The 27,625-nt window shown below is 38.1% G+C and overlaps 1 protein-coding gene across 21 annotated transcripts in view; it reads left to right on the top strand.

The window, feature by feature from the left end:
• LOC122570392 (bromodomain adjacent to zinc finger domain protein 2B-like) overlaps positions 1-27,625 on the top strand; it is a 225,839-nt gene that overhangs the window by 73,663 nt on the left and 124,551 nt on the right. Inside the window, exon 1 of one of the 21 annotated variants that reach the window (XM_043732703.1) lies at positions 3,693-3,781. The exons of the other annotated variants lie outside the window; for them this stretch is intronic. The gene's annotated coding sequence lies outside the window, so the exon portion shown is untranslated. Of the gene's footprint in view, positions 1-3,692; positions 3,782-27,625 lie in introns of those variants that run through there. 21 annotated transcript variants of the gene reach the window in all.

The following is a 27,625-nucleotide window of genomic DNA, read 5'->3' on the forward strand; positions in this document are numbered from 1 at the left end:
GCAATTACGCTTCGTCTAATCGACAAATTTTCGAAAGTAGCTTTCGGCTCACAAAAGTTTCGGAATTCCAGCCTAAAATTTGTCTGTTCATCACTTAGGACAAGACAAACTTCACTTTGTGGTGTTCTCTTCACGAAATAATTCTCGATTTTAGCAACACATCGTGCGATAGCGTTGAATCGATGGAATCGATTGGTTTAGTTTCTGAATCGTCGATTGATTGTTGAAATTTGTGTGGCTTGAAGCGACAGGAATCAAAGAGGTACAGTTTGTAGAAGCACAGGAAATCAGTTTTTGAAATAGAAAATTCCAAATAGCATATTACTAGTAATTCAACACACAACGATTGTGTGTAATTTAAGATTCAGATTTTAATGTGTTGGCAACTAAGTTATTGCAGGTTTTATCAATATCATCTAATAACAAACTCCGCAATCACATAATTGCTAAACATCAAAATCCTGTTAAAAATATTCCAAAACTTGTGTACATGGAATTTATAAAACTATCCTTTGCAAATATCTGTACATTCTAACAAACAGTGTAACCAACAAGCTGAAGCTCACTAAAAACTACAATAATATGCCTAAAAATCGATGGTAGACTCGGTATCGTTTCACGCATCGGAACTCGGCTCTCGCTTAGATAATAGCTGGCAATAGTATCGCGTGTAACGTTGATCACGGTGATGCAACAATAACGGCGTAACGGCGATCGTTTCGACTATGGTAAAGAACCTTTAACGACGATTGCGAAACACGTCTGGCAAGCGAAGTAATCGCGATGTATCGTGGTCGAACGCACCTCTAAACGATTCTTTAAACGACGCATGATTTGTCGTCGAAAGAAATAGAGTTTCCGCGAATCGCACCTCAGATTTACGGGCTAATCCAAAGCGTTAGGCTTCTTTCACACGGCACTACGAGTAATCGCGATACGCGTATGGTGGACGTCGATTATTTATTATCGTTTGTGGAAAAGTTCAGACGACAATTCTTATGATATACAGCAACGTACTACTGATTTTCAGTATCAGATTGATTAACAGCCGGCGATTTCCTTTTCATCTATGCGGCTTCCTTTCAGTCCATACAAACTATAGAAACAAATGCTAGTATTCATGCGTGTTAGAATTTCACCGATAATATGCACACGCAAACACAATATCTTTACGTAAGTGCGTAAGTACGAAAGCCTCTCTCTCGCTGACCTCCGCTTTAACTGCGCTGTTTGCCGATCTGAAAGCCGAAAAAACGCAGCAACCACGTCAGCAAACCACAGTTTGAAGATCAACCGATTCACCCACGCTCCAAAACTGTCTTACAGTTTTGAACAGTTTCGCAAATAATTTCATGTACAATTTCATTTCGCGCTCTCTTTTTGTCGTCCAAACACTAATTACGAAGATCTCTATTTTAATGAACATTATTTTATATTCTTTATATATAGCGTTGGCAACTAAGTGATTACGGATTTTGTCATTAGGTGGTATTGACAAAATCCGCAATCACGTAGTTGCCAACCCAAATAGAAAGAATAAGTCCGACACTGCTCTGCTGCTGCCTACGGCGGAGTGTCCATGAGGATTTCTCCACGTACAAAAAAAAAGAAGATAGATAGAATAAAGAATCCAACAACATAGTTCGGCAGTTGTAGCATAGCTCAGTTTAGTTGATTCTCTCTCGTGTCAGTCTCTCTGTCGATTTCTCCACTATGAAATAAACGATCCACATTTAGCTATCCTTTTAGGCGGATATTGTATCGCATGAGCATCTACCTATCTTGTTATCGGCCTCGTTCTCCATATATATATATATATATATATATATATATATATATATATATATATATATATATATATATATGTCGGGTTATCGTTAGAATTTAGGGCGCGTAACAATTCTTCATTCGAATTGTTCCATCGTTTTGTACAACAGAGATTATATTTACAGGTATAAATGTGACTTTTTACAAAGTTTGACGAATAACCGTGGTGTTTAGACACGCGAGATGCTATTGACGATGTTCCTGGGTTCAATAACGAATCCACGGTCAACGGGATAACTCTTTACTAAACGTAAAATACTTTGAAGCGCAAAATACGTTTGCTGGGACGCTCAGTATATGCTGCTCGATGTGTAACTTTCCAAGGCGATCGCACGAATAATAGACCGATGAAAATTTTCCTCCCTTTACGATCGCGTTCGTTTGTTACATGCTGGTTGGAAGCATCGAGAAAGTTCGAATCGCCGTTGCTAGGCAGTTTCTGCCTGGAGTTTGATTATTAATACAACGTGTGTCCCATTATATCGACACCTCCGAGACAAAATCACACGTGGCCAGGCCCGTTCTCGAGGTCGTATGCCGCCACAACCACGTTTCTAGGGAGAACCATACAACCACTCCACACCTCCGTCAGGCGAAACGTCCATCCCGTGACCGTGGCTACGTTCGGCGACCAGTCGTGTCACTCCGAGCCCAATCCCACTATCGCGAATCTCGGACAAATACAATCGGATTGAATGACAAGAATTGCTTAATTACGGCTATGATAGAATCTAGGCCAAAGTATCAGTGGATTTTCCCAAAATTCCAAAGGAAAGGCTCCGGTGTCGTTTCATCTCCGACGTATATAATGCGATACAGGTATTGTCATGTGAAAGAGGCCTTACGCGTCGCCATCGCGTTGTTCGTAGTTTCCGTGGCGCTGACGATGGCGCGTTGGCGAACAGAAGGAAACTTGCGCCACATACGGGAAAGCTCCGTTTCTTGGTGGCGTGCCTGCTTGCCCGTCTACCATGTAATCTTTCGAATATCTGCATTTTGCACTGTTAGGAAAGTTACAACGGTAATCGCATAGCCGTAGTCTTGCCCGCTCGCATGCACACGGTATTTACAGGGAACTCTTGCACAAGTAAAACGCCGCTCGCCTCTGTCTCTCTCTCTCTCTCTCACTTCCTCCATCTTTTAATCGACCTCTACTTTTCGCGCGACAGTTTCCCAGTTTCGATAAACAAATTGTCCATTTTTTTTTACTTTTGATTGCACATAAAAATGGAAGGATATTGTAAATAGGTTTGAAAAAGGAATAGAAAGTTTTTGATGTTTTTTGAGGTATATTGGAATAAAGAGAGACAATATTTTTAAGGAGATTTGAATTCGGATCACGTGGGCTTCAACTGTGCACACTCGCTTTCTCACATTTTGCTGATTGCATAATTTTTAACGGCGTTTACGCAACTATTTATTATTATTCCATATGTAAATACGTACAATTGGAGGTATTTCATATTAGTTAAATAATATCGGTGGATCTTGTCACTTCTATCGATTCGTCAAAATCATTTGACGATAGTTTCTTTATTGATCGGTTTAAAAATTTTTTACGTTCCTACCAGTGAAATTGAAAATTTCGTGAAAAATAAATTTGGTCGACTTTATTTCTGAAAAACTTGATTATGTACATATGTTCGTAAATTGTTGAATATACGAGAGCATTTAGTTAAATATACGAATTACAACTGCTTTGTGCGTAAGCATTCGACACACATTGAAATAAGAAAGGACACATCGACGTACAGACTTCACTTCCGTTATCTTTTCTCTATTAATAATCGGATTAATCTTATCTGGTGATTCCATAGACATCGATTAATGCTTCGTGGATACAACAGACGCGATCAGTACAGGATCGCCACGAAGAAACAAAGGAGAATCTACTGTCTTCGTGCCTATCTAACTGTCAATCGGAAACCTGTGCCATTTGTAATAATACGCTTAGGTGAGCCTTTGAAAACGATCTCCTACTTTCCAATATCTGATAACTTTCTCGTTGTGAACTTGTTACCATTAATTTCAAAACACGTTGTACGTATTGTCGAGACAATGTTCGCCAGGTACATATCGCAAATAGATTTGCAATGTGACTGAGGAGATTCAAATGTCTCGTGAAAACTTCGAAGAAGAATAGGATAGAGAGATACTTTCGAATAGAATCGAATCCTATACTGTTTAGCGGCATTTACGTTTTAAGAAACAGTGTTAAACCTCGATGAAAGAAATTCTAAACTTTTACGACCATTTTATACTTCAGGTATGGTCAGAATTTTTGTTTGTTTGCTGTGATAGCTGTGATTTGCTCTTTGTAGCGTTGCGTTGTTAAAAAATCTCCCATATTTACGTTTCTTAATTATAAAAATCCTGGCAAAAGTTTATAATAGATAATTTTGTTCAATCACAAATGGCCAAAACACATGCACAAGATATACACAGAACTCATTCCGTAGTTCAAAATCATCTTGCACGATACACGAGTGCTTGATAAATACAGGAAATGAAACATAATCTCTTGCAAGCGATAACCGAATCTCATAAATCGAAATTTTTATATTGAAATTCATCATCATGAACTTATCCAATACATATTGAACTTGATTTTACCCATTATTACGCACGATTTCATTATTGAATCGCGACATTTCTGTGTCGAGTTTCTAAAGATCGGTTGGCGGACGTTAAACGATCGACCGCCGTGGATTAATCGGTGAACTCGTCGATGAAGGAACGCGGAGGACCGCGGCATTTGTATGCAAATCCGGTGTTTCCATTATCGTTCGCTGTCAACGATTAGAGAGAGGCGTGCAATGCAACGGCGAGAAAGTGAGTCGAAGCGTGCTGTGGAAACGTTCCAGTCATCGAGAGAACGCGCGTTTTTACCCGTCGCGTCGTCGCCGACCTCATGGTCGTCGTTATGCCGCCGCCATAGATTTAGATTCGATACAATAAGAGTACTTTTGATTTACCCTTAGACCTTTTCAAACTTCTATTTCAGCGTTTGAAATCAGCGACAGACTTTACAGTCTAATTTCCCTTTCAATTTAATTTTATCTCGTTTATGATTTATTCTTTATTTTTACTCTTTGCTATCTAATTTTATAGCAACATTCGTATCTTCTGTATATACAGTGGCTACAAAAGGTATTGGCACGTATCTTTATTTTCCGACCAAGCGTTTCTTATCAGGTTCCACATCTCATTCTTATAGCATTGGGTTGTGGTAGTCTTGTGAAAGTATTGCTAAATGAAATTCAATATACTTGAACCTAATCAATTAGTATGTAAACACTGTAATACGTTTTGTGTTAAAAATAAAAATATTTTTGTGTTCGTCGTACTGTACCGTCCGCACTTTCACACTCTTGTTTTCTCATATTTCTGTCAATTCGCTTGTCCCAAACATGTTCATTTCACTCTTGATTGATTTTACGACCTCGGCATATCCGGATCATATTACAAAGAAAGAAACGTTTGGAGTCAAGAAGTCTCGAATCTCGAGCCCATTATCTTCTCCAGTATGTCTCAAATTACCGTTTCGCTTCTCGGGACATGTAAACTTTACCACCTGACCGATTTTATGATCTCGTCGCATATATCTTTTTCACCGAAGCTGCTTCAAAGCACATGTTCGTGATAAGTCTACATATGTATTTGCAAGTTGTTTACAGAATGTTGGATGGTCACGACTTTACCTTCATTCCACGATCAGTATACAAACTTATTGTCAGATAACGTATTTACCACGTTTTAAAAACGTCCACTTTATATTCTTTTTATATTCCACCGTCTTATGATCTAATCTGGATATCTTCAAAGTATCGATGCAAGACTGACTTGTACATAAAAGATTTACAGATGTACAGAGGTGCAGAGAATGATAATTATTATTAATATACTATATTACAATCATGTATATATTATACAGGATGGTTGGTAACTAGTGGTGCAAAAGAATATGCGAAAAAATAAGTCGAAAATATAGAATAAAAATTTTTCGTTTGAGGCTTTGTTTTCGAGAAAATCGACCCTGATTTTTCGCTCGGTACGGATGAAACTGTGCCACCAGTTACCAACCACCCTGTATACACTATGATATATACTTTTTTCCATAGAACAAGATAAATAAATATTTTTACATAGTTGGAAATATTTGCCAGAGGACAGCAAACCTATTTTCAACATGCTGATTTTCGAAATAGGATGTCTAAAAAATATTTTTGATATTATCTCTAGTTGTTTCTCTGTAATGTGTACAAAGTCGTGAAATATTTCTGTGAAAGTATAGTTGCCGAACTGTTTGCAAATCGTTGGCAAATTCCAGTGTGGATGCGGCATTACATTAGAGCAACGTGCCACGAACGAACGTTACAGTAAAAATCTCTGGTCAATACGGTCACGTTACGTGTACATTCAGAGCTGTCGTTTATTCTGCCTAACGTCGTTTTCCCAGCGCTCGTTTCGCAAGAATGTATCCGTGTAACTCGCCGCTGCTTTTCTTCGCGCCTCGAGATTATTTCAGCTAATCGCAATACCCGTGATAACGAGCAATGCGGCCTGTTGACGTCACTCTCTTTCGCTGACATCAGCTGTGCGCTTGTGAACAGGTACGTGACGTACTGTCAGTCGATTGAATCGCGTAACGATTGCGAATATATGTGGCATAATCCTGGATTCTTACTTTTTACTAACTACATAATTTTGAGCGTTATCTAATAGATAAGGCAATTATTCGTTATACGTAATTATCTAAACTTAGACTTTGAATAAGACGGGAAAATTGTTAGCGGTAGAATCTAAGGAGAAAGCTTCTATCAGTTCGTCAAATCCTCGTTTTATGATAATTTCTTAATTGTTTCATTTCAAAAAATTCGAATCCCTTGGAATATGATTCGAAGCTTACAGCTCTTGGAAATCTTGATAGGTTCGAAACTCTAAACAGTTTAGGTACGTTTTGAGAACTCGATGAGTATGCGATATTTCGATTACCTTTGCCCAAGCAGTATCATCGATATATGCATCTAATCGATCTTATTGTACAATAGAACCTCGTTTATACGAATAATATTACACATATTAACACGTTGACTGCCAGACGAATTTTCCATGGTTTGCCCAAGGCGCCGACGTGAACTTTTCATTATGCGATGCATATTATGTTGAAATATTATTTGCAGCGAATAAAATGAGTTATAAAATCATGCTCGAAGCATTTTTCGTGGCGAGGACCACCGGTGACCCCCACGGCGTTGTAGACAATTATTACAATTGTCCTCTTTTCTTATAATTATGTACTTTTAATGTTTACTGCGTCGCCGGTTACCGGTGGCCCCCACGGCGCTGTAGCCAAATCAAGTGCCGGTCACCGGTGACCCCCATGGCAGTCAACGTGTTAAAATATATATTCATTTACGTTATAATTTACGTGAAAGAAAGTGTATGTATAAAAGAACAGCTGAAATCCTAACAGTTGGATTATGTTATTGAATTAATACTAGAACTACCGATAGTTAACACGAAGCTATTTTTAACAAAACCAGTAAAAATGATTGGTCTGTAAAAAATACGTAATAATAGAATATTTTTATATTTATTGATTTATTACTTTCTTACAGAAGCAATTCCACGTTATGTAGTACATTTTTCGTATTATTAATCCATCTGGGACCATGATCGACCTGAACGAGGGTTGACACATTTATAAAATTGTGTAGAACCAGTCATTTTGACAGCTGTGCTGTTTCCAGCGTTAGCATCTAGCGATCGATCGGGAATTTTCCTGATAACTGACATCATCATACTGAATGATACGGGGTAAAAATTTAAAAGACGTGTGGCAAGTTGTAGAAAACGAGGAATCTGGTTAATTGAGTTCGATACACAGATTGCAGGACCCTTTTACACTTTGGCAAGTGCCAGTCATTTTGACTGCTATTGGTAGAAGTAGCCTTGATACAAAATTATTTTCAGTTTGAATACATAAAAAACAAAATAAAATTTATTATATTGTTCTTTTAGTTATCGTTGCGAAAGTCGTTACATCATCGCGGGGAGAAAATATAACACGAAGTAAGAATTTTAAAATAAAATTGTAAAACCAGTCAATTTGACTGGTGTGGTAGTTCTACCGTTCAAAGAAAACTTCGATCAGTTCGTCAAATCCTCATTTTTTGATAATTTCTTAATTGCTTAAGTTGCTTTTTACAGTATCGCTCTATTGCACGGTATAGATCGGTTGGCAACTAAGCGATTGCGGATTTTGTCATTAGATGGTATTGACAAAATCCGCAATCGCTTAGTTGCCAACCCAATAGTATTCTCGCAGCCGGTATGATTTTTCGCAAAGAAATCCCTAGTATTATCCGCCTAATTCCCGTAGCTATTTGAAATATACCGAGCGCTGGTAAATTGCTAATTGGACGATCTATTCGTCGGTGAATTGGCATTCCTTGTTAGTCGTTGTTGCGCTCCTTTCTCTGTGTCTCGCGATCGCGGTTCTCGTTCGAAAGTCCTCGTAAGATCGAGATCCTCGATCACGATCGATCCGTCGACCCTGAACTAGAGCAATTAACGACTCGAAACATGATTCGACTTGTAAGGGACGGTTTGTGGAACAAACTAATTAAATAAATTAATTGAAATATCATTGACCATCGAAATGAATTGTTCTTATTTTTTTTGTGAGTTTAATGTCGTATTAATTATAAGATTATTAACCATACTCTGACAGACTTTCTGCATAAAAAGGAACGATTCGTGGACGTTCTTGATTTTTGAGCCTGTCTTTAAGGGCTTTTAATTGGCTCTTTTCACGAATTCTGTTGTAATTCGAGATGTTGCAAATAAATAATTCGTTGTTGGATAATAATATGTTGCAGGTTTCGAATGTCCTATTCTAATATCGTGAAGTACTCGATCCTTTTTGCAACATTCTCGTCTTGCGACCTTCTATCTGATTAAGAGAAATTAACGCCGCAGGTACACACGTTTCAAAATTATGGTGAAGCCGAACCGACTAACAGGGCTCGTAAAACGTCGAAGAATCTTAATAACCATTCGTTCAAAAAATAAACATTCGTCTTTACGACCAGCTACAGCCACCGAAGTACGTACACGAGCAAAACGAGAGTCAACACGTTGGCGAGAAAATGACATTCACCTGGTCCATTTCGATCACGATCCTTCGTCCATTTTTCGAACGATTGCAATTGCCACTCGAAGTTACGTTATTTTTCCACTTCGTCCTTTTATTATTCTCATTTTAGCCAATTGTCTTCTCGTTTTGTACCATTTTCGTATCGCTTTTCGAAAAACTTATTTCCTATGATTTGAGATAGCTTTCACCAGATATTAAACATTCTTTGTGTTATCACGATGCACTTGAAATATTATTTTCAATTAATAGAATAAACCAAAGTATTGTTTTGGTGCTAGGACTTGATAAAGATTGCAAAAAATCAAAATGTTTTTTCTTTGCTACAATCTCTTTTTGCATTTATAATTTACGTTAACTCAATCTTAACATTTTAAAGCCCTTCTCACACTTGCCTTTTCTCTAAAAACCTTTCGATTAATAGAATAAACCAAACTATTGTTTTGGTGCTAGGACTTGATAAAGATTGCAACAAATACAAATGTTTTTTCTTCGCTACAATCTCTTTTTGTATTTATATTTTACGTTAACTTAATCTTAACATTTTAAAGCCCTTCTCACACTTGCCTTTTCTCTAAAAACCTTTCGATTAATAGAATAAACCGAAGTATTGTTTTGGTGCTAGGACTTGATAAAGATTGCAACAAATCAAAATGTTTTTTCTCTGCTACAATCTCTTTTTGTATTTATAATTTACGTTAACTCAATCTTAACATTTTAAAGCCCTTCTCACACTTGCCTTTTCTCTCAAAACTATTCAATTAATAGAATAAACCAAAGTATCGTTTTGGTGCTAGGACTTGATAAAGATTGCAACAAATCAAAATGTTTTTTCTTCGCTACAATCTCTTTTTGCATTTATAATTTACGTTAACTCAATCTTAACATTTTAAAGCCCTTCTCACACTTGCCTTTTCTCTTAAAACCTTTCGATTAATAGAATAAACCAAAGTATTGTTTTGGTGCTAGGACTTGATAAAGATTGCAACAAATCAAAATGTTTTTTCTTCGCTACAATTTTGTATTTATAATTCACGTTAACTCGATCTCGACATTCTGAAGCCCTTCTCATACTTACCTTCTCTTTTAAAAACTCCATACAAACATGGATTTATTTTTACAAGGGTTACTTCCGAGGAGTTAAGCATGTTTACAAGCTCCATAGTTACTATGGCTTCGTCCTACCGATTTACTATGCATGCGCTTCAATGAAATATTCCACGTTGCTTGTATCATACTTCGTTGCTGCCTATTAATACGTATTAAGCTTCTTCGTTTAGCCTCTAGGCTAATAAGATGTCGAACAACTTTTTTTCCCTCTTTCTCGATGCTTCTCGCGTGTAACATCATTAATCTTAATAAATAAACACTTAACGATTATATTTAGATCTCGATCGTTACAACCAACTATAGCTGGCTTGATTTCGTATTGGCTGTATGAATCGTGATCGATTCACACGCTAAGAAACACTTATCACGGTCAGATAATAACGTTATCTTCCGAAAAGAAAATTAAGATATATCGGCATTGATCGCTTGTGTCGATAGTTGCTTTCAATTTAATCCAGAAGAATAGTACGTATTAACTGGAATTCTACCTGCTAACGTATAGTTCTGGGCAAAAGTGTTATAGCAGAATAGTGAATTAAATCATGTAACAATGACCAAGCAAATGCTAAATAGCAATAAGAGGACTAATGATACGAATATGCGAATTGATTGCTGCAATATAATTCATATCGAACATATGAGCTTCTTGTGCCCTGAACATTGAAAATGTGATAGTCATTCTTAGTGATTTGAATAATTTAGCCTTCTTATTCAGGATCACCTAATTTCTCTATTCTTCTATCAGTGTCCTAATACTTATGAAATAAACACAAACCTGCTAGAGCCAAGTCTACGATAAAATGTTCGCGAAACAATCAGGAGCGATTAACCTTGCGAGAATCATCGTGATTCGTGATTTTCTCTGTGTGATCGCGACACTTGAAATTTTCCAAGCATCGAGAGACACACGTACGATTGTTGTACGCTTAACAGTAGTCAGAGATGGTCGTCAATGAGTCAGACGTCGTAAACGGAACCTCACGCGGAACTGGCGTGCACAAAGCGTGCTCAACCGAATTAGGAGCACCATGCTACCAGCTCACTTCTTTTAATCAGACTTTTTAGCCTTAGTTTAGTATTCGTTTCTACAAATCTTCCTCTTTATTCTTCAAAATTGTACGTGTTTTCGATCCTATCTCGATTTCTGTCTCACCCTGTATGTTCACAGAACAGGCAACTGTACAGGCCGACTGTGGGATCGCGAATTGTTCTGTTACAGCACGCCAGTACTATTGTGTCACAAGAGTTGAAATGCCATAGATTCCTCCAGAATTCTTCGATTTCGAACTCCTCGAAACTCAAAACTCCTAATTTTCTTCCCCCTTTTTAAGGATTCTTTACTTTCACTTACAACATTAAACTAGTTTTTCTCAATATAAGCATTAGTGAAATGGTCCTAATTAAAAGAGTCTCTAGAATTCTAAATTTTGAGAATTGATTATAATTATTTTATCGTTTGCAGTTATTTTTGTGCACGAAAAGAAAGCGAAAGATTCGACTTCGGTCAGGTTAGTCTGCCGTTTACGTTTCGAGAGTTTCGAATCTCAGCGATAGCACAGAGTCTCGCGTTTCTCGGAATTTCCAGGTTTCGAATGTCGCATCCCTCTATACTTTTAATTTACGAAACTTATCGAAAGGTAAAATCTCAAGCGTATCCTTCCTTCGATTTTCTTCCTGTTCGCAAGAGGAGTCCAGTTCGAAACACAGCGTAGGCAGCGGAGGAAACGTGGCCAAAGCGCGTATGACCAGCTTCGAGAAATGTCGTCGCGATGACTCGACATCGCGTCGTCACGGAAAGTCCGACTTAACCTCGATCGCCGCTAGATTCGCGATCCCTCCTCACGTCTGTCGTTCCGTGGAGAGATAAGGAAACTGCTAGCTAGCGTGCACGAGATTCTCTGTTTCGCCTGGTAGATTGCCAAGTAGACTCTGTGTTTTAGCTGGCAACTTCGCGCGCGAGCATCGTTCTTGCATCGTTGTCGCCTTAGTCGCACCGCGGAGGATCTTCTAACAAATGGCAATAGCGAGAAGCTTCATACGAAGATATACAACCAACGTGTAGAAAATAACGAAAGTGTTGCTTGGAAATATCTCCGTTGCAGCGACATTGTTGTTTTCGGCATCTCTTGTTAGATGCACTTTTAGGTTAGCAACTAAGTGATTGCGGATTTTGCCATTAGGTGGTATTGACAAAAGCCGCAATCACTTAGTTGCCAATAGATGATGCGAGACTTGTTCACTTGTTTGAGGTTTGCACGAGTTTGGTCGATAAGTTTGGTTATTTGTCGTAGTGTGCAAATGTTATCAACTCATTCAGTATCGATGTCACATATGTGGTATATTTTAAATATTTCATTTAATTTAATTTCGGAAGTTCATAGCGACATTTAAAGGAGATTTCGGGGTAATATATTCTTACAGAATCGAAATTTTTCGTTCGAATCTACTACAGTTGCAAACGCGTGAAAGTTAGAACAGTATGGAAACAGATGTACATTATATTTTGAAAATTTGCATTCGCTAATTTATTTATGTTTACATCAAATCTCTCGATAAGCTTTTCTAATCTGCATAATAATTCTCGATTATTGCCGACTCTGTTAGACACTTTGCAGGTTTATGTTTATAATATTCCTTGAGGTTTTTGATGAAGAGCAACGCGTGTATTTTCCATTGCTTCCATGTTTTCCTATCGTTTCACACATAATGTAAGATGACACACGCCTTTTGTGATACGTCGTGTCATAAATNAAAATTTTTTTAATAAATATTCTTACAGAATCAATATTTTTCGTTCGACTCTACTACAGTTGCAAACGCGTGAAAGTTAGAACAGTATGGAAACAGATGTACATTATATTTTGAAAATTTGCATTCGCTAATTTATTTATGTTTACATCAAATCTCTCGATAAGCTTTTCTAATCTGCATGATAGTTCTCGATTATTGCCGACTCTGTTAGACACTTTGCAGGTTTATGTTTATAATATTCCTTGAGGTTTTTGATGAAGAGCAACGCGTGTATTTTCCATTGCTTCCATGTTTTCCTATCGTTTCACACATAATGCAAGATGACACACGCCTTTTGTGATACGTCGTGTCATAAATAAAATTATTATTATCGTTACAAAGCTCGATAGCTGTACCAAGCAAGATTTATCAGGCAGGTATGGTTGGTCTTTAAAGTATTGGTATATATGTATTATAATATACATACGTTAATGGACGTATGGCTTCGAACGACCGGTTGTCCGTCAACTTTGCTTAAGATGGTTCCGATGAAAGCTGCGGGACAATGCTATTCTTAGCTGAAAACTGTCATCCTCGTCAAAGGCGCAATCATAAGTATGTTAAACTTGGTGAAATTGATCGAACGATGGTGAACACCTTCCACCTAATTTTTCATCCATAGAAGATTTCCATTAACTTCTCTCTTGATCTAAAATCACATAAAATTCTATGGAAAGAAGAGGAAAGCAAATAAGAACAAGGTTGAATTACATTGGACAAATTAACGATCAGTACTAATGCATTTGACATAATCTATACATGTCAGGCAAATTTTCGAGAACCATGTTTTAGCTCGGCTGGTATGGCGATCATTTTGTCACTTTATCAATCACAGATAACAAATTACCAATGTTAAAACTATTTTTATGTAACGATGACGGGTTTAGCAATAACCAGATGAAGTTGCACACGTAAATTTTACAAATTAAATTACAAATTATCTGATTATCCCATTTAGAGAAAAATGATGAAATTGCACAAGAGAAGTTTGCCACTTCAAACTTCTAACTTGTCAATTCATTAACGTTATTAGTTGGTAAATTATTATGCAAGAGGACTTTCAACATGGAATTGCAAGCTCTTTCGAAACTGAAATACGATTATTCTAACAGCTGCATAAAAATTACACTAATATTACCGTATTATATTTACCAAAGCTGACATATCAGGCTGAGCCGAGGTTTTTCGAAAAAAAGGAAGGGTACTTTTCGACTTGGCAGACGTTTCGGAAAGCGTTCTCGGTCGCAGCAGGTGCGATCGACGATAAACCCGGAATTTATCCCTTCGACGCTTGTTTATGGATTAAACGAGGATAATACGAATTTACGCTGCATCGTGTACGAGCCGAAATTCAGGTAGACGAAATAACAGGGATTTTTATAGCGCGCCGGGATCTGCCTCCGCTGCGGGCGAACGTATCGAATGTAATTGCAAACGTACGAACATTTACGTTTGTTTAATTTGTTTATTCCACGCCGACGACAACAGGTGTATGTGCACAAATCGCGAAAGTGATTTATATAAGTTGTACAAATAGTAGCGCGCGCGCGCGCGAGAGAGAGAAAGAGAGAGAGAGAAAGAAAGAGGGAGAGCGAGGGAGGGGGAGAAAGAACGCTGCGTAAATTTACATTTATTTAATATCGAATATATATATCCCCAGCGAATCTGCATATTAATATTTACCTTCGAAATCTGCGCTCACTCGACTGTTTTATTGCGCACGGGCATTAATAAACGGCCTGGATGTTAAAGAATTTAGAGATGCCCAACTACCCCGCCCGTTCTCTCTCTCCTTCCACCCTCTTTTCGTAATGGAGATATTGTAATTTGAAGTGGATCGATGAGTTCGGTGCGGTTGCTGCGCGTTTTCATTGTCGCATTTCCTGCGGAATATCGCGGCGGTAAATATTTTGCTTTCCGTCCTTCCATCTCTCTTTATCTCTTCTATTGTTTCGCCGCTCATCTTTTTCCCTTCGACCTACCCTTGTTTTTTGTTGTTTCAAATTAAGCGCCGTGCTCGATATTTGCGTTCTTCCCTGGACCGGGCCGCGCGCGTCATATATCGCGCTCGATTGCGTGGGAACGAAATCGTCGGAAAAAATGGCAAAAAACAAAGCTCTCTATCTCTTTCTACCCTGATATGAAAAACGGGAAAAACGATCCTTGTTGGACGCGGTTGTTTCCCCTATGGCACACCACCCACGTGTTGAGTCACGCGTCATATAATTAAACGGAGGAGAGAGAGAAGGAAAAAAGTAGGAGACGAGGAGCAAAAAGGAATCGAAGAAAGAGGAAAATAGGAAAAGGAAAAACAATTCTTTAAGTGTCCTTCGTTCAAAAGAGTGGAAGCTATGGTACTCGGGGGAGCACAAACGGTCGACACGGAATTACGTGGAAATCCCTCCGCCTTCCTCTCTCTTTCTATTTTTTCTTCCTTTATTGTGCTATTTTTCTTTCTCTCTTACGATTATTAACTGCTTCTCTCGACTCGATTCGACTCTTTGTCGAGGCGGATGATACGACACACGAAGAAGAATCAACCAATTCGGATAGAAACGATCGGACGGAAGTGACGGATCTCGGTCTCTTTTTCCATCGACGGTTTTCTTTCTTGCTTTTTCCCCTCCCCCTCCCTCCCTCTCTCTCTCTCTCTCTTTCTCTTTTGGTTCGAGGAGACAGCGGTTACGACTCGGTTCGACGAGTTCGCGTTACGCCTCGTGATCACCTCTTGACGACCACGACGACGATGGCGACGACGAAAGACCGAAGACGAATAAGAGAATCGTTGTGAATGGCGGCTTTCAGCCGGTAATCGATTCGCGGTCAGAAAAAGAAAACGAAAAGAAAATGGGAGAGGGCGATTAAACTGCCGTGCCGGTCCCATTTTCTTTGTACGCCTGTCCCCCTTCCTTCGTCGCCGTCACCCTCTTCAACTTGAAATAATAACTCTCGGATCACGGAACGTTAATTCTCTCCTTTCTCCTTCTCTATTTCTGTATTCCAACGATCAACGAGGTGTCTCTGGCTGTTGAATTAATACGCTTTATCGATACCTTCGAATTGCAAATAACTTGCGTCCTATTTCTTAAGATTATTTCAAAATTATATTATTATTAGATTGATATTAGATTGTTAGATTTTTTACAACGGTGCACCTTCATACAAACGTGAAGCCAAGTCTGTGAAATGGATCGTACGGAATTCGACAAAATAATATAAAACAAAAAGCCTTGTGCGTCTATTATTTCCTCATAAAACGAAAGAAACTTTTCGGACAACCTAATACAACGCAGCTCTATCTATCTCGACCTATACATCGAAGTACAAATAGCTTGTGCTCGCGCAATAGGAGTTTACTGATCTTCTTCGCTATCTATGATTTTTCATTTATGCGGAAGCACGTACTTGCCAGCGAACTATTGCTCGAAAAATATTTGCAAATCTTTTATGAAATTTATTCGTTCTACGATTTTCTCGGAAAAGTTGCCTGTAACAAGCTCGCAATATACTGGAGATGTACAAAAACACATAAATACGAGACTATATCAACGATACAAAAACATTTTTTTTTACAAACAGATGGTAAATAGTTATGCAAATAGATGATAAATAGACGATGTACTGTATGTCGAATACGTACGAAGACGTAGCTTGGTATACTCAGACGATAAAAGTTCATTTAATCAAACGGTAATTGAAATTTCCAATCTAATAAACCAAGTTTCACCGTGTATGAAATGTAAATGGTGTAATATAAGACACAGAGTAGGTACGTGCATTAAGTTACGCAGCAGAAGCACGATGAATATATACGGTGTCCACTCGTTTACTCATCGTGCTCGACTCGCCGACGAATCTACTTGCTCGCACCGTAGCTGCTTACCACGTTGAGCGGGATAAAGGAAGGAAAAAATGATGGAAAACACACGCGATTTCTTAATGATCGTAAAATAATCCTGTTTTATTCGATACACTGTACAATCAGCCAGGAAAAGTGTCGTATATCAAGACTACTTTAGTAAAATAAAATTTTAGCGTACTCTATTAGCCCTTTGCACTGAATTTTATTTCAATTTCGTTAGCAGCAGCTGCCAACGCGTGCAAGTGTTTTGTTTGAAATTTACTTTAACCAAAGAATAAGACAATTTAAATAAATAAAGGAAGAAAGTAATTAATAATATGCCACTTTTATTCACGCTATTGTTGTATTTTGTAATTTTTAACTGTATGATATATCCTGAAACAATTTCCAGGATGCAATCCTGCTTTTCCTTCGCACGCTTCATAAAAATAGATGGGACTCGACAAAGGAGCTGCTGAGATAAAAACTGATGTCGAGTCATACTCGACATACGAGTGCAAAGGGTTAAGAGCTATTTTAAATACTATACGACGTACGTACAAAATACTAGCATGATCTGTAGTATAAAATAATCTACACAAACACCGATCTTTCTTATCTGTTGGAATATTTTTACGTAGAATAATCGAATTATAATATAGTCATTCCTTAACATATCAATAAATATTCCAACACAAAGATATAATATATCTACTTAATCGAAACGTTTTTCTTATAAAATGCAGAAACACTTTCGTGAACAGCGATACGTTATCGAACACGTTATCTCTAATCGTATCGACGATCGCTCTGAGAAGTACAAACTTTGTCTCATTCAGCGCACGTAACTTCGTCTCCTTCTTCCACATTTGAATCGTCCAGTAGATACGGATGACTGGTTCCTGGAAGTTCAGGAACTTATCGATTCCCGTCGACTACGTGGGCGACTTGGAGTTGACTGTTTCATCGGCGTTCCGCGTACCAGCTACTCGATCCACACACGGCCTATACCCACATTTACGCTCCTTGCATACAAACACACGGCGCATCTGTACATGTACATATTTCCAAGGCATTGTGTAATCGCGTAATTATTCAAAAGCATCGCGCGATCGACGCATTCGCGATTTCGACGTCGCACCGTTCCACACCGCGCCGCCTAGTTTGCCACGCAATTACGCGAGCTACGATCGATCGCGAGGAAACGTGTGCAGAACACGTTGAGTGCGTAGGATCGAGTAGCGATGGGATCCGAAATGTTTCAAGGTTATATTTATATATGGCAAAAAGATAATATAAATAATACACATAGTAAAAAATTCGAATCCCTTGGAATATGATTAGAAGCTTACAGCTCTTGGAAATCTTGATAGGTTCGAAACTCTAAACAGTTTAGGTACGTTTTGAGAACTCGATCAGTATGCGATATTTCGATTACCTTTGCCCAAGCAGTATCATCGATATATGCATCTAATCGATCTTATTGTACAATAGAACCTCGTTTATCTGCATCTCGTTTATACGAATGATATCACAGATATTAAAATGTGCATTCTCTTACGTTTTAATTTACGTGAAAGAAAGTGTATGTATAAAAGAACAGTTGAAGTCCTAGCAGTTGGATTATGTTATTGAATTAATACTAGGACTGTCGATAGCTAACGCGAAGCTATTTTTAACAAAACTAGTAAAAATGACTGGTCTTGAAAAAATACCTAATAATAGAATATTTTTATATTTATTGATTTATTACTTTCTTGCAAGAAAGAGAAAGAAGGGGCTAGAAGAGGTGAAAAATGGAGGGACACAGAGGGAAGCAAGAGAAGAGCAAGAAAGGTTGACAGCAGACCAAATTATAGAAGAAAGGAGGAAGAGAGAAACAGAAGAGAGGGGAAAAGGATAAGGGAATCCAAATATAACAGACATTACAGAAAAATAACCAAAGAGGAGCTACCAAAGTACTTGGAAGGGAGGCTGAAGTGGAAGGACAGGAGAATTCTAGCCAGATTCAGATGTGGAAACGAGACCAAAGCGAGGGAATACTGGAAAGAAGAGGGAGAAAAAAGATGCAGACTATGTGAAAAGGAAGAAGAAGACCCGAGACATGTAACAGAAGAATGTGAAATAACGGGAGAACCAAAAGACATGGAAAAACACTGAATGAGACTGGAGAAGGACTAACGGAATTAAAAGCAATAACAGAGAAGAGAAGAGCAATACAAGACGGGGACGAAAGATAAGAAGGTAGCACAACAAGGAGACAAAAGACCAAAAGTGGCGGTAGTGTGTAGTCATAAGTTGCAATAATTTTAGTCATTAGTTTTTAGCTGTCAGGGATAGAATAATCTAAGGGAGTGCAATACAATAGAGTAGATAAGAGGGCAGGTAGATATATAAGGAGCGAAATAAGTGTAAGAAATTTAAAACCGAAAGTTCGTCCAAAGCCGAAAGGCACGGACTAAGATAAATAATAATAATACTTTCTTACTATTCCACGTTATGTAGTATATTTTTCGTGTTATTAATTCATCTGGGGCCATGATCGACCTAAACGAGGGTTGGCACATTTATATAATTGTAGAACCAGTCATTTTGACTGCTGTGCTATTTCTAGCGTTAGCATCTAGCGATCGATCGGGAATTTTCCTAATAACTGACATCATCATACTGAATGATACGCGGTACAAATTTGAAAAACGCGTGGCAAGTTGTAGAAAACGAGGAATCTGGTTAATTGGGTTCGATACACAGATTGCAGGACCCTTTTACACTTTGGCAAGTACCAGCCACTTTGACTGGTATTGGTATAAGTAGCCGTGATGCAAAATTATTTTCAGTTTAAATACATAAAAAACAAGATAAAATTCATTATATTATTATTTCAGTTATCGTTGTGAAAGTCACTACATCATTGCGGGGAAAGAAATATAACAGGAAGTGGGAATTTTAAAATAAAATTGCAAAGCCAGTCAATTTGACTGGTGTGGTGGTTCTACTGTTAAAGAAAGTGTGGAAAATTCGAGTTACGATGAATGACAAATAACTTAGGACTTATGGAAACTTTCAAGTGTTTTAAGATTCGGATCAGGTCCGAGGTGATTCGCATGTGACGCCATATATACAACACAGATTCGAAGCGATTCGAAGATCCTATCACTGAGTTTGGGTCGCGGCCGAACGAACGAAGAATCATCCTGGTCTCGATTTTAAAGGGGTATGACGTCAGTGATCCGGCGTGGGCTGACTTTTCTTTCTTTCTCCCTCCATCGCTTCTATGTAATCCTCTGCCTCTTTCGTTATATGTGGCTATCTCTGTCTTTCTGGTGTTTCCGTGGCGCGTTCGATCGTGGAACGAGGACTGGCCTGGCAAAGCCTCCGGGCAGCTGTCGCCTTGCGATCCTTTCCATATAACGATCTTTCCTCCGGTCTCGACATTTTTCATATAGCCCCTGTCGACTTTCTACCGACTGGAAGCCGGTCGCCGGAGAAAGAGAGAGGAACGACACGCCGTCGTGCTGTAACGAATTTTAGTCGAGCGCATCTCTTGCAACGACTCGCGAAAGGGAGCGATGGATTCGCTGTAAATTTACTAAAAATTCTTTCTGTAAATCGTCATTGCTTCCATAGAATGCTGTTCTTACGATTTAACTTCTAGAAATTAGTTTCTCAATATTTCTTTCGTCTGACGTACGGAATTGTCGTTCTGCTTTTCACGCGTCCTTAGTGAGTCTGTATTATCTATGTTGGAATAAACAAAAATTGTTGATTGAATTAGGCCGTGGAATATGTATCTCTTTGATTTTGATCTATTAGGTTTCTTTCGTTTTATAAGGAAATAATAGACCCTCAATTATATTAGTTTATTAAATTATGCACGAATAATAGAAATAGAACGGAATGGATCATACCTAGTTCAATAAAATAATATAAAACAGAAATTGTCGTTATTATCATCTTATAAAACAAAAGAAACTTTTCGGACAACAGTGCACCTTCGTACAAACGTGAAACCAAGTCTGTGAAATGTCGCGATGTTGAGATAAACAGAACAAGATGGATCGTTCGACAAAGTAATATAAAACAAAAAACCTTGTGCATCTATTATTTCCTCATAAAACGAAAGAAACAACCTAACATGCAGATCATTTTGATTCCAGAGTATTATTGACACGTTCACTGCCATGTGGGTCACCGGTGACCGGCACTCGATTTGGCTATAGCGTCGTGGGGACCACCGGTGACCGGCGACGCAGCAAATATTAAAAGTACATAATTATAAAAAAAAAAGACGATCGTAATAATTGTCTACAACGACGTGGAGGTGACCGGTGGCCCTCGCCACGAAAAATGCTTCGAGCATGATTTTATAACTCTACAATTTCAACATAATATGCATGGCATAATGAAAAGTTCACGTCGGCGTCTTGGGCAAACCATGGAAAATTCGTCTGGCAGTCAACGTGTTAATGGGTATATAGCATTTCTGTTGGAATAGATCACCAACGTTAATCATTGAGTCAGGACGTGATCGTAATGATTTAAGCGTGAGAAATTTATTTTCTATATAAAGCGAAACGTGTGTAATTCTCATCTTTGATTTTGATCTACGCAGTTCACACTTCATTTTGCAACTGAATTCTTGGTCTTGAAGCACTGTCAATAAACCTAAATTATGTATGTACGAATTCATTGTTGCTCCTATCGTTGTTGATCGAATGCAATTGATCAAGTCGAAGACACGAAATTCAGCAACTGTATGTTTTCTATGACTAACTGTATGTATCCATTTGTCAAGAGAAATAGATATTGTTTGACGCATGAAGTATTCATAGAATCAACGGCTTTAGTATTGGTGTTTACTTATCATACAATGCAATAAGTCCGCTAGCCTTTCGTTAATGCGTGGATTTTAAAGAATGTTTCTAAAAATTGTTAAAAGAATGCGAAGATGTGGATATTTGAACTTCTTAATGAAAGATAAATATATTATATAGGAAAATGGGATTGATAGATAATTCTTAATTAGATAATTAACTTATCATTAGCTATCAAGCTAATAAAACATTTAAAGAAACATTGAAAACGTTTTCAAATGCGACACGATTCTTTTTATGAAGAATATTCGAATTCCTGGGGGGGTCGGAAGCTGGCGAATGCCAGGATCGCGACGATCTCTTCGAGGCTGCTTTTCTACCAAGCAAACCTGCATCCATCCGACGCACGATCGGATTTCAGAGCGCAACTCTACGTGGGAATGTGGATGCACGTCGATTTCACGTGTAACCCGCCGCAAGGCGTACCAACCGGTCGCTTCGGCTAACGTTACGCGTGGAAACCGCGGTGCCATGCTTTTCCTCTGTCCATAGAAAAGATCTATATTTTCAAGCTCAATTTTTCCAAACAAGTCTCACAAGATGACACGCAATAATTTTCTTATTATCGAGGTTTCTCGCCTTTCTGATGTTACACGTAAAGATACACGTAATCACAGGTTTTCAAGTTGCGGATTTTGTCTTTAGATGGTATTGACAAATGCGGCAATCACTTAGTTGCCGATAGATGATGCGAGATCTGTACATTTGTTTCAGGTTTGCACGAGTTTGGTCGATAAGTTTGGTTATTTGTCGTAGTGTGCAAAAGTTATCAACTCATTCAGTATCGATGTCACATGTGTGGTATATTTTAAATATTTCATTTAATTTAATTTCGAAAGTTCGTAGCGACATTTAAAGGAGATTTCGGGGTAATATATTCTTACAGAATCGAAATTTTTCGTTCGAATCTACTACAGTTGCAAACGTGTGAAAGTTAGAACAGTATGGAAACAGATATACATTATATTTTGAAAATTTGCATTCGCTGATTTACTTATGTTTATATTAAATCTCTTGATAAGCTTTTCTAATCTGCATAATAATTCTCGATTATTGCCGACTCTGTTAGACACTTTGCAGGTTTATGTTTATAATATTCCTTGAGGTTTTTGATGAAGAGCAACGCGTGTATTTTCCATTGCTTCCATGTTTTCCTATCGTTTCACACATAATGTAAGATGACACACGCCTTTTGTGATACGTCGTGTCATAAATNAAAATTTTTTTAATAAATATTCTTACAGAATCAATATTTTTCGTTCGACTCTACTACAGTTGCAAACGCTTGAAAGTTAGAACAGTATGGAAACAGATGTACATTATATTTTGAAAATTTGCATTCGCTGATTATGTTTATATTAAATCTCTTGATAAGCTTTTCTAATCTGCATGATAATTCTCGATTATTGCCGACTCTGTTAGACACTTTGCAGGTTTATGTTTGTAATATTCCTTGAGGTTTTTGATGAAAAACATCAATTTTTCCAAACAAGTCTCACAAGATGACCGCAATAATTTTCTTATTATCGAAGTTAATCACAGATTTTCAAGTGATTTGAAATTTTGCTCACTACGTGCTGTTAACACCTTTGGAATCCTACAACTTTTAAAATAGAAATTCAACGTTTCCATGACTTCTACGGTGTCTACAAATAATATCGTATCCTTATTTTTCAAAGAAGTCTTTTTTTTATAAAGTACTATATTCCACTTTTTGTAATCATATGAAAATCCTATTAACTCATTTGCATCCAAACGCGGATTAATCCGCGCGCTGCGACTGTCTTCTATCACCAAGCGCTGCGCTTCTTATTGCAGTCGCTAAGTATTCTTCAGATGTGAGAGTTCACGTTTGATCCGTTTGTCAGCATCTCGCCTATATCAGTTTATTCTATCGACTATTTTAAAGAATTCCACGAGAAATAATATGATTTAATTTCCTATTTCTTATTTTTTTTAATAAACAATTCTTTCTTTTTTCCTCTGCTATAAAGAATGTAAGATGCGATGTTTGCCAAGTAACATTGTCTGCCAATCGTTTTGAACGGTAAATTTTCGATAAACTCCATGAAGAATTCGGATGTCATTTACTGCACTTACAATCGACCAGTCCTCTTAAGCTGAGCCATGATGCAAATGGGTTAAATGATACGAAATTTAATATATTTGGATGTAATGAAGTGTTAGGTTGCCGGAAAGCTTCATACAAACGCGAAACCAAGTCTGTGAAATGTCACGGTGTTTATCTCAACAGAACAAAATGGATCATTCGACAAAATAATACAAAACAAAAAACCTTGTGCGTATATTATTTCCTCATGAAACGAAAGAAACTTCTCGGACAACCTAATACAATGTATATACTATAATATAAATAGATACAATGATGAAGGAATACTTTGTTAGTCATTGAATATCCGGCGTACAGAATATACGACGCGTATATTTCTATAATTTCGATCGCCGCGGAACGTCTGTCACGCGCGATTGAGATGATATCCAATATCCATAGGCATTCTCAAACTTTCGCATAAAATCATCAAACTGCAGAATCCTACATCCACACGATAAAGACATCGATAAAAACGCCGCAGTTAGGAGCACATCACGCGAAAGTATTCGCGCACCGACGATTATCGATCCACGGGAGACGCGTTTACGTATTCTCGTAGGAAGTTCGCGCAGGATACTCCAGTCAGGGGCAGCTCTCGAACAAATAGCGACTTCCGCGTTCGTTCCACGACGCCGACAGCGACGACGACGACGAAGACGACGACGACGACGAAGAAAAGCAAGTAGCTAAAGAAGCAGAGGAAGAAGAAGAAGAAGAAGAAGAAGATAACGGCGAGAAATGCTTGCGCGTGTAATGAAACCGTGCCACCGTTTCTCGATGGTGCCGACAAAAACTGGTCGCCATCCGCGATCCCAGCGACGTACGCTCGCTGCTCTACGTTGCTTGATGAGGATTCGATGATGCACGCACGCCGTGTCGAGAATGCAAATTGCCTCTTAAGATCGATAATCGCGCCGGTTGCCGACCGAAGAGGCGGCCGACTGCCTTCGAACGAGGTCTCGATAAGATCGATAGGACCGCTCTCTCACAGCTCGATACCAGAGGCTGCTGGCTATACGGATCGTTACTCGATCATCTTACTTCGAGAACGTGTTCTTACTTTGTTGTAATATCGCGTCGAATTTATTAAGGTCCCCCGGACAAGATTTACACGTCTAATGATACGGTGTGTGGGTACTTTGTAATTATAGGGAGCCGTTGCGCCAGGTTTCTCGGCTCCCCCGGTATATATTGTTGCGCAGGATATTGTACGGTTGACCCTTCAACGACGTTGTTGTACAATTCTATAGGCTGAGAAGTCCGACAAGCAACGAGGTTGGAGATGTATTCGTCCGAATGTTGATCGCAGTCGGGGAAATCGGTTATTTTATTCCAGTTCTGTTCTGGTAATATCGGCAGAGGACGCTAGGAATTGTTAATGAACAGATTTCTCGAGATGATCCGACAGTGACACACTGACGTCTTTCGTGACTCCATCAGTATACCGAGTTTAGTTACTCCATTGCGAAGTATTTAATTGCGAATGAAAAGGTCTTTCAACTTCTTTCGAGCGTTTGAACTTTATTGCTTTAAGCTACGTGCTTGAAACCATTTTAGGGAATTTTTGCAGAATTTTTTGTGTACACAAAATATGCGAGATTCATACCAAATCTGAAGGACTACTACGCGAAGCAGTTCGAATAAATAGCGTGGCATGTCAAAGTTACTATCTTTGTCAGATATGCATACGCGATTACTTTTATTGGGATTTAGAGTCTTGGAAATCTGAAATAGAAATATCTGATCTAAAGCCCATACTTACATGTTGTCTACCACACCATTGGCATGTCTTATTGTCTGCCTTCGTTCTATTGGGTTGGCAACTAAGTGATTGCGGATCTTGTCATTACCACCTAATGACAATATCCGCAATCACTTAGTTGCCAACCCAACATTCTGACATCTTCCTCTTGCGGTGTGTTGGCCGTGAAAGAAGGCAGAGTGGAATTACTTGAACCCGGGTCGTGGCACGCCGTGGTATGCTACTTGCGGTGTGTAAAACGTCGACTGGTTAGTTGCCCTTGCTACGTTAATCTCTTCCTGATGCTCGTGAGTAATCATATCGTTGAACGCTATCAATTGTAGTTGAGAATTTTTAGGATATACTGGGTGATTCGAGACGATGAGGTAGCGAGATTTGTTGTCGGCGATGATAGTCAGCGAACACGAATGGGGATCGATGAACGTCAGACTTCCAACGAATTAATTGGACAAGGTTGTGGAATTTTCCTTCAGATTTAGTTCTTCAGCATGTAATGGACGCAAGAACTTGCATTACTCGTTTTAGAAACGTTTTATTCTTCAATTTAATTGAGCATAATGTTCTGACGAATTATATCTGGCGGTACATGTACTGTCGACCATAAGTATTAGGACACCGACTGATGCATAGCGCAAATTAAATGTTTTTCATTAATCTTACCTTCCAGTTATTTTATTATATTCGCTTGGAAACTAAATGATTGCGGATTTTGTCAATACCACCTAATGGCAAAATCCGCAATCATTTAGTTTCCAACCCAATAGATCTGTTTGCTGTTTTATTCACATTGCATCTACCTTATAACGTAAATTATTGTATAAGATAAAATTTGTTAGGGTTTTTCAATAGGTAAATATAACCAGTAATTGTTCTAATATTTATGGTCGGCAGTGTACATATTAGGTTGTCCGAAAAGTTTCTTTCGTTTTATGAGGAAATAATAGACGCACAATGTTTTCTGTTTTGTATTATTTTATTACGCCAGAAAAATTTACTTATATTTGTCAATGAGAATTGATTGTAAAATACATCCAAATAAAAAGAAGAAATATTATTTTATCGAATTACGTATGATCCATTTTGTCCTATCAAAATAAAGATCACAACGTTCCACAGATTAGGTTTCATGTTTGCATAAAAATTCGTCGTTGTAAAAGACGTGTCTGTAAAAGAAAGACACATTTCGGACAACCTAATATTTATTAATATAAATATTTATATTATCAATATAATATTTCCAATTTTATATTAATAATATTTCATATTTTTACATTTTATAAAAATTTATATCTGTTGACAATTGTGGATCTTAATCGCCGAAATAAATGTATAGCAACACTTGGATTACACTTAGAATTGATATAAAAATAGTTTCAGATTTATTTGACATGTGATTTACAAGATCTTCGTCGATACAAATTTGCAGGCGTCTCAGCACTCTCTTTGCCTCACCATCTTCCATACCACGCTACTAACGGAACAGTTGCATTCGTCTGTTTTACGAGACGCTGTGCACGCACATATCAGGTCGTCCGAAAAGTTTCTTTCGTCTTATAAAGAAATGGACGCACATTTTCCGTTTTATATTATTTTATCGAATTACGTATGATCCATTTTGTTCTATCAAAATAAAGATCACAACGTTCGACAGATTAGGTTCCATGTTTGTACAAAGATGCGTCGCTGTAAAAGAAACACACTTTTCGAACAATCTAATAAAAAACGTTTGCGAAAGAAAGACACTTTCCGGACGACCTAATATAAACGTATAAATGTAATGCGAATGTGACAGTTGAAAATCGTTTTGTGATGATACGTTTCCTCGATATTCACAACTGTCGTACACAAGCATCTGTTATTGATAGCATATCTCTGTGTTGATGTATAATGTACGATGTAAAATATTCAGGATTGCTTAGGTATTGATTATTCGGAATATCTTCATAACTAGTTTCTCTAGGAAATGATGGAGCAGTCGTTAATTTTCGGACCGAACGAAGCATCGTCGATGTCTGGAAAGACAGCAACATTACTTCTGCGAGATCTCTCGTCGAGCGAGGGAAATTCTTCGAAACGTAACTCATCGCAACTTGTTTGCAAGTCCATGATATAAACGTTTCTTCCGCTTAATACTAAATTCCAAACGTCT

The sequence above is a fragment of the Bombus pyrosoma genome, linkage group LG1 (genome assembly GCF_014825855.1).
Source record: "Bombus pyrosoma isolate SC7728 linkage group LG1, ASM1482585v1, whole genome shotgun sequence".
Taxonomy (NCBI): domain Eukaryota; kingdom Metazoa; phylum Arthropoda; class Insecta; order Hymenoptera; family Apidae; genus Bombus; species Bombus pyrosoma.